This window comes from Coffea arabica, chromosome 11c (assembly GCF_036785885.1).
Source record: "Coffea arabica cultivar ET-39 chromosome 11c, Coffea Arabica ET-39 HiFi, whole genome shotgun sequence".
Taxonomy (NCBI): Eukaryota; Viridiplantae; Streptophyta; class Magnoliopsida; order Gentianales; family Rubiaceae; genus Coffea; species Coffea arabica.
Window position 1 is genome coordinate 21,247,660 of NC_092330.1, and position 11,971 is coordinate 21,259,630.

An 11,971-nucleotide genomic window follows, 5' to 3' on the forward strand; every position below is an offset into this window, starting at 1 on the left:
AACAATTGAAGAATCTTAACACCTCCTTAGGACCTTTTTGTAAAGAAATGAGAACATGTTTGGGCTTTTGTGGAACATGGAGAAGCTTGAAGGATTAAATTGATTAATTTTTCCAATTTCTGGGTCATAGTACAACCAAAAGAAACTTGGGGGGTTAAAGTGTAATTTTCTGAAAAAATATTTTCATGCAAACTTTCATGCAATCACGAAAGAAAGAAGAAAAAGAAACCGCTGCAACACTTTGCTCTTTGAGCTTGCATCGGCCAAAACAGAAAATCTGCCCATAACTTTCTTTCAAAACAAACAACAAACAAACAAAAAAAAAAACAGGTTTCAAACACAAACTTGGGACTTCAGCACACCTTCTTTAACCAAACCTTTCACCTAAACACTTCTCAAAAAATTTCAAATAACAAACAGACTAAGTAATTTAAACACTAAGGATTTCAGCATGCCGAATGTAAAGCCTGCTGCATTTTGGTTTCCTAACTCAAATTTCCAATTTTAACACACGACTTTGATTAGATACCTTCAGCTCCAATGTCACAGCTTTAAGCTAAGCAACATGCAACATGATTTCAACATGCAAACAAAGCAAAACATAGAAAAGAAACTCATGCAAATGACTCAAAGAAGTTCATGCATTCTGCAAATTTTCCTTGTTCCTCGTGTGACAACTTATCAGATTTCATGTTCCACCGCAAGTTTAGCTATTCCAATCAAATCCAACTTGAATCAAAGAACAGAATTCCCTACGCATCCTCCTAACGTACACTGACCAGGATTTAACATTAAGAGAATGACCTGAACTATCCATATCAGCCACCAAAACAAAAATGAGTGAAACAGAGGAAGACACCAGCAAAGAGAAAGAAAACCCCTGAAACTTTGATAAAAACCATTTCAACTCTTGCCCACTAACCAATAAACGCAACCCAGAGACAACGAACCCACCCCAGAAATTAAACCACTCAAACTTTAGAACAACCAAACGATACATCTAGCAATGTTGCTGCAACAACAGATACTCTGTTGCAGCTCACTATTGTACCGCAAATTGCTGCTTCGAAATGCAGTCAGCAAAGGCATGAAGACATGATCAAACAAGACCAAAAGGAAAATCGAACCAGTCCAGAAATTTCAACAAAAGACCATCAAAAACTGAGCACTTCGAACTAGCAAACGGAACCCAAACATCTAATCATTTGAACTGATTTGAATTGGTAACATAGAATAGTCTTAAACAGAATTTTCCTTCGGTTAAAACCTTGTATTTGGCACTTAAATCTCACATGCACAACTACTGAACTGATTAGCTAGCATTTCCAGTCCAAATTCAGTTCGGTTATTACCAAGAATTCGTCAATCAACCAGCAATTTGTTCAGCTTCCCTCGGATGAACTTGCATGCAAGCCGATTTTGTTTCATCTCTTCTTTTCTAGCTTAATCTGAGCTAACTAACTTCATGCAAGACCTAACCATCCAGTTCTTAGTTAGTTAATAACATTTAAAAGCTCAGATTACTCCAAGAAACAAGATTAACGCTGCATTATCCAAATCAGTTCTCGGTCAACTCATTTCTTTTGCAAAACAGATTTTCTCAGGTGGTAATTTCATCATTCAGTCGCACCATCCAACATGCAGACTCTTAATCTCTATCATCTACCATTAATTAGCTTAAATTTGGCTCAGAAATTACCTCTGTAACAACTCAGCTCACGCACAAAAAAAAATCTGAAAATTTTTTCTTCCTTCCTCTCGGCTTCACGCACCAGTTCGGTTCGCGAGTTGGTGTTGCAGCTGCGGTTGTTGAAGTGGGTGGATGATCGCAGTTGATTGAGGGTGAAGGGTGCAGAAATGGGAGGAACTCACGCAGTGTCTTCCTTTCCGTTGCTCTAGCTCACGGTCTGGACAGAAAGGAGAAGAAGAAAGATTGCAGCTCGCTATTTTCTTTCCTCTCGCGGTGCTTACCAGGTAAGTCTCTCTCTCTCTTTTGGTTGTGGCTGAAAGGAACCAGAAATACTCCCCCACTCTCACTCTTCCTCACAGTTTCAAGCAGACAGCAGAAAAAAAGCCTCGCTCTCTGTTTTCTTCCTTTTTATTCCTCTCGGTCGGTATTACCTACGTAACTAATCACTCCAGCTCCTTATCAGTCGGTGGTGTCAATACCGAAGCTCTCCACTCAACTTCTACTTCTAAGGTTCACACAACATTCACGGCTTTAGTTAGTTTTTTTTCTTTTTCTTTTTTTTTCTTTTTCTTAACTTAATAATTTAACAAAAATAATAGTAAAACTAAATAATAATAAAAACAACAATTTTAATTACAAACACATCAAAATCAATCAAACTAAAAATAACAAAATTACCATTTTCGATCTTTTCTTTCATTTTCATCATTTTTCATCATTTTTTCCTTCTTTTCTTTTTTTTTCAAAATAAATTAACAAAAATAAACCAAAATGCCAAAAGATTAAATTTGAATGTATTTTTGTGAACAATTTTCTTTTTTTCTCTTTTTCCATGATTTTTCTACGTTAAAACTTAAGAATTAAAATAGAAACTAGAAACTAAAAAAAAAAAAAAAAAAAAAAAACTAAAAGCAACCACGACAAATGAGAATAAAAAGTAAAAGAAATTACACCAAAAATTTGGTGTCTACAGCTCAATTCTGGAGTATTCGAGCACAAGAATCCGAAATAAGATAGTTCACATCTCGAGCTGGCCAGTCCCAAGAGTAAACCATCTACAAATCGAACTTCCTACCCGACATACCTATCTATGGTCCTTAGATATCATGAGAAAGATTGAAGACCTATAACACTTCAGGGTTCATAGCTTATGCTCGAACGAGCACTTAATCCTTCATACCCATTCACCACTCAGCCCAAGCACACTCCGCGCGGAGACCACGCAAAGCAGGCTTTGGGTTTTATCCCTCAATTGCTTAACTTTCAAATCAAATCGAATCCCACAGTCCGGCATCCTAAACTTCAAGCCTAGGATACACTACAGGAATTTGAAGCCTAAACTCTGATACCAACTGTGACGACCCCACTTCTCCCAAGGGCGAACCCAAGGGTATCGGCGGGCCGCCTGCCTAGCTCGCGCCAGGACTCAAAACTTAAAACAATCAAAGCCAGAAAATTCAAAAGAGTACTATATACAACCCCAAAAGAGTTATAATTACATTCTCCAAAAGTATCGAGTCAAACCACCAAAACAAAAACAAACATCCTAACTGTTCAACTATTACAAGCCAATCTAACTATACTAGTATACGAGCCAAAAGTCCCCGCGTCGGCCCCTGCTAAGGAAAACAAAAGGAATGGGGTAAGCTATATGCTTAGTAAGTAAACAGGGGCGAAAGCATAAATTTCACGTAACAGTTACACAATAAGAGTAAAGCAAAAGCAGAAAAGTAACATCACATAATAAGGATACAGGTGGCTCCAAAGCCAACTCATGTGCCATGCATGATCTCCTGCCGACACTCCGTCGACCGCAAATAATAGTCCGTAGAACTTCACTTATACACCCACCGACACCTTATCACCCTCACTGGCCAGTCACCTCACAAACTTGCCCGGGCGAACGAAATCACAAACTTGAGCTTGAGTCACAAGCTCGGGTCACAAACTTGGTCACCTTCTCGGTGAACCGGATTTACAAAATTGGTTCATAACATGAACCTACAAACTTGGTGACCTCAGACTAAGTTGGACTGCCTTCGACCAAGCCCTAACCGGCTCGAATAGTCCAACCAGGTCAAGAGTTCGCCCCAAACTCACAAACTTCACAAAATTATTCAAAATCACAAACTTTGCAAACTTCACAAACTTTATTCGAAAGTCGCCCCGAGCCACAAGCTCAAGGGTTTTGGTTCCAAAAGGTTCATATACATATGCCATGTACAGATATGTGCGCAAATTAGGGTCTAGGTCGAGTGCGATAAAGTACACCCTCGCCTAGGTACCCTCTTCATACAAATCGAAACACATAAGCAACGAACACACAAAAGCGGCCTGAATACTTACTCAAAATACCAAAAGTAGTACGGAAGCAAAATCGCTTCGCGCGTTGGCTAGTAGAGGGCCCCACCGGCTCCGCCTAACTCACCGCTGTCTGAAATAGAAGATTTTATCATAAACGGCCACTAACATGCCCAAAACAAGCAAAACGGCAAAACAACACGCGCGCACGTAAATATGACAGACGGAAACGGAAACGGCAGATTTGACACTCGTTTCTAGTTTACTCATAAGTTGAGCTACGAATATCGGATTAAGGCGTATGAGACGCCATATCAAAGCTTAAAGGATGAACAACAACTGTTATGAAGACATCCAGAACTGAAACTGGAGGCTTTAGTCCCAAATGAACCAAACACAATCACTTACGAAATCTGGCCAATGCACAAAAGGTCAGTTTTGAGTGCTAACTGTTTTCTATGCTACACATGGTCAAAAGAGCTGAAAATTGGCAGTTAGATAGTTCATTCCAAATGGAACAACTTTCATGAAGGTCGGCAATCCAAATTCGGAACGGAAATTGGTCATCAGGACCAAAACAGATTTCTGGTCATTTTCACGGGCAGGCCTTGTTTGCTCGGCTATATCTCAGGTTTTATAAATCCGATTCATGAAATTCCAAGGGCGTTAGAAAGCCCTGATATAGGGCTATAAGTTTGATGTTTTTGTCGGAAGCCCAAACAGCTTGTAACTCAGTCAAATGTGAAGCCAAAGTTCCAGCCATAAACTTTCCAAAAACGTACTAGAATCACAAACCGTATTTGACCTCAATATGCGGTAATGGCACCAAATTCACTACGGTTATCGGATGGGGGTGTAAGACCCACCGTTTCGAAGCTAAGGAACAGGGGTACAACAATGTAGAAGGCCACTCAGTCCAAATCCTAGCACAACTAGGTCAAATATGCAAAATACAAATCCAGAATTACCAAAACAGGTTTGCAAATCACATAAAACTGTAATGACTATAACTTAGTCTATACAAGTCCAAATGCCGAAATTCCAAAGGCATATGTTAGATAAGACATCCAGCTACATTTCATCAGAAGACACCAACTTCAAAATCCAAACCAATTCCAGCCTAAATAGCCAAATACCAACGCAGTTTTCGCATTCTGACCAAAGCAGAACAGCTACAGTAATTTCGTGATATCTCATTCTACATTAATCCAAATGACCTGAAATTTTGTAGGCACCTCAAACACATCAATACCTACAACTTTTATTTTTTGAGCAAAGTCAAATTCTGCCTCTAACCCTATGATCCAAAACCGGACAGAATTGGGGATTTAGGAACCCTAACTTTTCAATTTTCACACCAAATCCAAAATTTGTTGCACTTATCCACATTTCACACTCACTAGAGTCATTATAGGGTATTACCATTCATCATATTCAACCACACCATCATAATCCAATTAAACCAGAAAAATCATCATAAAATGGAAAACTTCACCAAATCACTTCAAACCAAGATTAAAACCAGAAATTTCAGCACTCTTATCACTAATAAGCACAACATAAGCATCATTAGGTGTAGTAGGGTGTTTCAAGCTTCACTTACCAAGAACCAAGAGAGAGGAAGATGTTGGGCACCTTAGACCTTCAAACAAACTTCACCACAACCCTTACTAGCACTAGAAGATAAGATTTTATGGAGTGAAATCTAGTCTAAGCTTTTGTTTATGGAAGATTGAAGCTTATGGAAGCTTGAGAGATGGAAAATTTCCTCCCTTCTTTGAGCTTAGAGAGCCGGCCACCAAGGAGAGAAAAATGGTGAATTTTGAATGATTTTTGAGATATTTAACCTTTGGTCAAAAAAGTCAAAATTGTGAATAGTAATTCTTAAAGTCCAACCAATCATATTGTGACACTTGTCACACTCATTAATGCATTCTTATCTTCCTTTTCTCTCTCACATCACTCACTTCACACACACTACTTATCTCTTAACACCCGATAAATTTTACACAGTATCCGAAACTTAACCTTATTGGCCGAATTTTTCCGAACTTTTCGCACTAGTGGGTCCCACGTCCAATATACGTTCTTATTTCTCAAAAACTAACTAATACTAGAAAAATCATCTAAAAACTCTATTTACTCAATAAAAATTATCTGGGGAATTTTCTAATAAAGAAAATGTGGAAAAAACGGGTTTTCAATCTTAACCGGAACTTAGGGTTTAAATCTTAATCCCTACTTAGGGTTTTCGAAATACTCCCAAAACCAAACGTTACCGCCCAATTAATGAATATATCAACGTAGAACGAACTGGGGCCTCACACGTGCCATGCATGATCTCCTGCCGACACTCCGTCGACCGCAAATAATAGTCCGTAGAACTTCACTTGTACACCCACCGACACCTTATCACCCTCACTGGCCAGTCACCTCACAAACTTGCCCGGGCGAACGAAATCACAAACTTGAGCTTGAGTCACAAGCTCGGGTCACAAACTTGGTCACCTTCTCGGTGAATCGGATTCACAAAATTGGTTCATAACATGAACCTACAAACTTGGTGACCTCAGACTAAGTTGGACTGCCTTCGACCAAGCCCTAACCGGCTCGAATAGTCCAACCAGGTCAAGAGTTCGCCCCAAACTCACAAACATCACAAAATTATTCAAAATCACAAACTTTGCAAACTTCACAAACTTTATTCGAAAGTCGCCCCGAGCCACAAGCTCAAGGGTTTTGGTTCCAAAAGGTTCATATACATATGTCAAGTACAATTATACATTCAAATTAGGGTTTAGGTCGAGTGCGATAAAGTACACCCTCGCCTAAGTGCCCTTTTCACATATCTCAAACACATAGCAAAGAAAACACACCAAACTGGCCTGAATACTTACTCAAAATACCAAAAGTAGTACGAAAGCAAAATCGCTTCGCGCGTTCGCTAGTAGTGGGCCCCACCGGCTCCGCCTAGCTCACCGCTGTCTGAAATAGAAGATTTTATCACAAACGGCCACTAACATGCCCAAAACAAGCAAAACGGCAAAACAACACGCGCGCACGTAAATATGACAGACGGAAACGGAAATGGCTGATTTGATACTCGTTTCTAGTTTACTCATAAGTTGAGTTACGAATATCGGATTAGTAGTACGAAAGCAAAATCGCTTCGCGCGTTCGCTAGTAGTGGGCCCCACCGGCTCCGCCTAGCTCACCGCTGTCTGAAATAGAAGATTTTATCACAAACGGCCACTAACATGCCCAAAACAAGCAAAACGGCAAAACAACACGCGCGCACGTAAATATGACAGACGGAAACGGAAACGGCAGATTTGATACTCGTTTCTAGTTTACTCATAAAGGTTGAAGCATCACTCACCTAATAACAAGAGAGAGGAAGATGATGGACACCTTAGCTCTTCCAAAAAGCTTCAATAAACCAACCAATATCACCAAAAGGAAAGATTGTATGGAGTAAAACTAACTTAAACTCTTGATTTGGTGGATTTTGGTCCAATTGGAAGCTTGAAAGTTGAAGAATTTCCTTCTTCTTTGAGAGAGAAAGGGCCGGCCAACACAAGGAAGAAAATGGTGATTTTTGAGCAATTTTTGGATATTTAATCTTTTGGTCAAAAAAGTCAAGAAAGTGAATAGTAATTCTTGAGTCTTCTCCAATGAAATGGTGACACTTGTCACCACCATTAATGCATTCCTATCCTTTCTTTTCTCTCTCACATCAATCATATCTCACTCTATACTTATCTCTTAACACCCGATAAATTTTACACAATATCCGGAATTTAACCTAATTGGTCGAATTTTTCCGAACATTTCGCACTAGTGGGTCCCACGTCCGATATACGTTCTTAATTTCTCAAAATCTAACCAATACTAGAAAAATCATCTAAAAACTATATTTACTCATAAAAATTATCTGGGGAATTTTCTAATAAAGAAAATGTAGAAAAAAACGGGTTTTCAATCTTAACCGGAACTTAGGGTTTAAATCTTAATCCCTACTTAGGGTTTTCGAAATACCCCCAAAACCGAACGTTACCGCCCAATTAATGAATATATCAACGTAGAACGAACTGGGGCCTCACAATCTCCCCCACTTAGGACAATTTCGTCCTCGAAATTTCTATGAACGGAATCTATCAAATCTAAAGTAACTAGTAGCCTGTACCTTCCACGGTCTTAAAAGAAACGAGGCTCTTCATTCCAGTCCCTTCTCTAGTTGACGGTCCAGGGTCGGTCTGGGTTAGTTGCTGAGTTCCTTTCTTTTCGTGCAATAAACCCGGGCAATTAGCAATTTGGTGCTTGGCGTTCCCACAGCGCAGACATCTCCTCCCCTTTCTCCAACAATTCACTTCAATGTGATTGGATTTTCTACAATAACCACAAATTGTCACACCACCCGCTCCACGACCCTTCTTAGCAGATGACCTACCTCGCTTACTCGGTTCTGGCCTTTGATTCTCAAGAGATGCGCTCCTTTTCTTTGCATGGAAGGTCTTCACTTGCGGCCTTGATATTTCTGTCCTTTGAGTTTTCTCTGGAACCCCCATAGAAGTAGTGCTCTGTGCCATTGCTAAGGCCTCCCCGGAAATCCCTTCGTATTTCCTTTTTAGCTCTAAGTTCTTGTGCAAGAGCTCAATTTTCTCTGAATACTCGTGCTTCCATCGCCCTTCCCAGTATGCGACTAGTTTCTTTTGGACTTCTATTTCGTCTCGAAGAACCGCAATTTCCTTATACATCTCAACCCAATGTGCCATCTCACAAAATTGCTGGAACTCAGATGGTAGCCTGTCGGGCAAAACAATGGGTCATAATCAATTCTTGGAAACAAGTGGCATTCTCGGTCCATGTTTTGTTCAGCTATTGTTTCCTCCCTTTCTTCTCTTAACTCTCGGCCTCGTTTTGTTCCACAGCCATGACCATGTCCGCGACTATGTCCTCCTTCCACATATATACATATATATATATATATAGTTTTCCCTTCTCTCTCTTTTCTTTCCAAAAAGGTACTTTAATGAATGAATGCAGTAAATTGACTACAATAACAAAATCCAACATACCAATTACACAAATAACCTATCGCACATAACACGCCATATCAAAAGACGGACAAGCAAGTATACAAATACATATCAAGTTGGACAGATAACCATGTACACAAACACATATACTAACGTCAGGTGGTCGTAATATACGGGCGAACCAAAAGGAAAAGGTGAAGTCGTCCCAGTATCAGCCCGTCTGATCTCTCACGTCCCTTACTATCCAAACTAGATGTCCATTGACCTTTTGTGCTCATTCTAGTCAGACAAAGCCTGTTCACGTTTCCAAAATACAAGTCTCAAGTACCTAGTAGCTTGCATCGCCTCAATTCTGGAGTATTCGAGCACAAGAATCCGAAATAAGATAGTCCACATCTCGAGCTGGCCAGTCCCAAGAGTAAACCATCTACAAATCGAACTTCCTACCCGACATACCTATCTATGGTCCTTAGATATCATGAGAAAGATTGAAGACCTATAACACTTCAGGGTTCATAGCTTATGCTCGAACGAGCACTTAATCCTTCATACCCATTCACCACTCAGCCCAAGCACACTCCGCGCGGAGACCACGCAAAGCAGGCTTTGGGTTTTATCCCTCAATTGCTTAACTTTCAAATCAAATCGAATCCCACAGTCCGGCATCCTAAACTTCAAGCCTAGGATACACTACAGGAATTTGAAGCCTAAACTCTGATACCAACTGTGACGACCCCACTTCTCCCAAGGGCGAACCCAAGGGTATCGGCGGGCCGCCTGCCTAGCTCGCGCCAGGACTCAAAACTTAAAACAATCAAAGCCAGAAAATTCAAAAGAGTACTATATACAACCCCAAAAGAGTTATAATTACATTCTCCAAAAGTATCGAGTCAAACCACCAAAACAAAAACAAACATCCTAACTGTTCAACTATTACAAGCCAATCTAACTATACTAGTATACGAGCCAAAAGTCCCCGCGTCGGCCCCTGCTAAGGAAAACAAAAGGAATGGGGTAAGCTATATGCTTAGTAAGTAAACAGGGGCGAAAGCATAAATTTCACGTAACAGTTACACAATAAGAGTAAAGCAAAAGCAGAAAAGTAACATCACATAATAAGGATACAGGTGGCTCCAAAGCCAACTCATGTGCCATGCATGATCTCCTGCCGACACTCCGTCGACCGCAAATAATAGTCCGTAGAACTTCACTTGTACACCCACCGACACCTTATCACCCTCACTGGCCAGTCACCTCACAAACTTGCCCGGGCGAACGAAATCACAAACTTGAGCTTGAGTCACAAGCTCGGGTCACAAACTTGGTCACCTTCTCGGTGAACCGGATTTACAAAATTGGTTCATAACATGAACCTACAAACTTGGTGACCTCAGACTAAGTTGGACTGCCTTCGACCAAGCCCTAACCGGCTCGAATAGTCCAACCAGGTCAAGAGTTCGCCCCAAACTCACAAACTTCACAAAATTATTCAAAATCACAAACTTTGCAAACTTCACAAACTTTATTCGAAAGTCGCCCCGAGCCACAAGCTCAAGGGTTTTGGTTCCAAAAGGTTCATATACATATGCCATGTACAGATATGTGCGCAAATTAGGGTCTAGGTCGAGTGCGATAAAGTACACCCTCGCCTAGGTACCCTCTTCATACAAATCGAAACACATAAGCAACGAACACACAAAAGCGGCCTGAATACTTACTCAAAATACCAAAAGTAGTACGGAAGCAAAATCGCTTCGCGCGTTGGCTAGTAGAGGGCCCCACCGGCTCCGCCTAACTCACCGCTGTCTGAAATAGAAGATTTTATCATAAACGGCCACTAACATGCCCAAAACAAGCAAAACGGCAAAACAACACGCGCGCACGTAAATATGACAGACGGAAACGGAAACGGCAGATTTGACACTCGTTTCTAGTTTACTCATAAGTTGAGCTACGAATATCGGATTAAGGCGTATGAGACGCCATATCAAAGCTTAAAGGATGAACAACAACTGTTATGAAGACATCCAGAACTGAAACTGGAGGCTTTAGTCCCAAATGAACCAAACACAATCACTTACGAAATCTGGCCAATGCACAAAAGGTCAGTTTTGAGTGCTAACTGTTTTCTATGCTACACATGGTCAAAAGAGCTGAAAATTGGCAGTTAGATAGTTCATTCCAAATGGAACAACTTTCATGAAGGTCGGCAATCCAAATTCGGAACGGAAATTGGTCATCAGGACCAAAACAGATTTCTGGTCATTTTCACGGGCAGGCCTTGTTTGCTCGGCTATATCTCAGGTTTTATAAATCCGATTCATGAAATTCCAAGGGCGTTAGAAAGCCCTGATATAGGGCTATAAGTTTGATGTTTTTGTCGGAAGCCCAAACAGCTTGTAACTCAGTCAAATGTGAAGCCAAAGTTCCAGCCATAAACTTTCCAAAAACGTACTAGAATCACAAACCGTATTTGACCTCAATATGCGGTAATGGCACCAAATTCACTACGGTTATCGGATGGGGGTGTAAGACCCACCGTTTCGAAGCTAAGGAACAGGGGTACAACAATGTAGAAGGCCACTCAGTCCAAATCCTAGCACAACTAGGTCAAATATGCAAAATACAAATCCAGAATTACCAAAACAGGTTTGCAAATCACATAAAACTGTAATGACTATAACTTAGTCTATACAAGTCCAAATGCCGAAATTCCAAAGGCATATGTTAGATAAGACATCCAGCTACATTTCATCAGAAGACACCAACTTCAAAATCCAAACCAATTCCAGCCTAAATAGCCAAATACCAACGCAGTTTTCGCATTCTGACCAAAGCAGAACAGCTACAGTAATTTCGTGATATCTCATTCTACATTAATCCAAATGACCTGAAATTTTGTAGGCACCTCAAACACATCAATACCTACAACTTTTATTTT